The sequence below is a fragment of the Rhinopithecus bieti genome, unplaced genomic scaffold, assembly GCF_001698545.2.
Source record: "Rhinopithecus bieti isolate Rb0 unplaced genomic scaffold, ASM169854v2 scaffold_13342, whole genome shotgun sequence".
Lineage (NCBI taxonomy): Eukaryota > Metazoa > Chordata > Mammalia > Primates > Cercopithecidae > Rhinopithecus > Rhinopithecus bieti.
Genome location: NW_016807690.1, coordinates 1,406,191 through 1,407,918, shown reverse-complemented (window position 1 = coordinate 1,407,918; position 1,728 = coordinate 1,406,191).

The following is a 1,728-nucleotide window of genomic DNA, read 5'->3' as shown; positions in this document are numbered from 1 at the left end:
GGCCTCCCAAACTGCTGGGATTACAGGCGTGAGCCACCTCGCCCGGCCCCTTTCTTCCTTCCCTTCCCTCCCCTCCCCTCCCCTCCCTTCCCCTCCCCTCTTCTCTCCTCTCCTTGCCTTTCCTTTTGGTATTTATTGAGGCTCTACTATGTGCCAGGCATTGTTCTCAGACTGGAAATACAGCAGAAGATAAAAGAGACAAAATCCCTGCCTCATGAAGCTTACATCCTGGGGGAAGATAGACAATAAGCTAAATGTACAGTGTTTTGGATAGTAATAAGTGCTATGGAGAAACATTAGGTAAGACGAGTAGACATGAAGTGTGAAGGCACAGGAGGTAAGGGGTTTACCATTCTAAATACAAGTTAATGACAAAGCCCGGATGGCAAAGAGGTTACATCTTGCAATACTAACATAATCAGTAGGTAGCAGCTTCCCAGAGCGCCATGCTGAGAACATGATGCAAAGTCGGAAGCACGGTCCAAACATCACTCATCATTGCCGTTCCTACACCTCAGGCCCACCTGCTGCCCAGAAATCTGGTGCACAATCGCTTCATCCTAGTTCCTTGCAGGTCAGCCTGGCTAGAGTCCAACTGAATGCCTGAGTGGAAGCTGCAGGGGGATGGTACTCCAGGAGAAAAGTGAGAGCTATGGTTCTGCTGTTTCAGCACACCTGGCAATGTGCGGGCCTGTAGGTGCTGGCTGGTCACCAGTGCCGCCCATCACGTTTCTGGTTCCCTCCTAGGAGCGTGCAGAATTGCGTTGACTGCCAACCCGTGCTCAGGAAAGCGGCTGCTTCTTCTGTGAGGTTAACAGGACGTAGATGCAGCTCTTAGAGCAGTAGGCTAACATGCTCCAGGCCACTCCTGGACAGGAAATCTTACAACCAGTTTCAATTTCCTCACTTTTTTTTTTTTTTTGAGAGGGAGTTCTGATCTTGTTGCCCAGGCTTGAGTGCAATGGCACGATCTCGGCTCACCACAACCTCCACCTCCCAGGTTCAGGCGATTCTCCTGCCTCAGCCTCCCGAGTAGCTGGGATTGCAGGCATATGCCACCATGCCTGGCTAACTTTGTATTTTTAGTAGAGATGGGGTTTCCCCATGTTGGCCAGGCTGGTCTTGAACTCCCGACCTCAGGTGATCTGACGGCCTTGGCCTCCCAAAGTGCTGGGATTACAGGTGTGAGCCACAGCATCCGGCCTCTCACATCTTAATATGCAAACTTACCACCTGAGCTGAGGTTCAGACTACAGCAGTATGGAACATTGCACCATTTGACAACAGGCTTTACCTGATTTGGGGAGAGTGCGGTGACCAGTGGGAGGAAGATGTTATTGCAGGGAGCACTGATGACATGGAGATTCCAGGCCTATCAAAGGAAGGAATCCCCAGGGATGACTGCCAGTGTGGGTGGCGTTGACATTTGCAGGAAGCAGTGACAGTCCATGGTCAAGGTCGAGGGCTGCCTCCACCGCCAAGACACCCACTTGGCTCCAATCATGCTATCTCCAGGCCCCTTGGCTGCTCATGGCTGGTTCAGGACCCGCCTGTTTTTCTTCCTCTTTTTTAAATGGAAAGAAACATTTTTGTATCATCATAAAGGTTAAGCTTGCATACCAAGAAATATTCAGGTAGTCCAACAAACAATGAAGCAAATAAAATCACCCATAATCCCCAAATCTATAATTGACATTGGCACTTACTGTGTCTTGGAGACTCTCATCC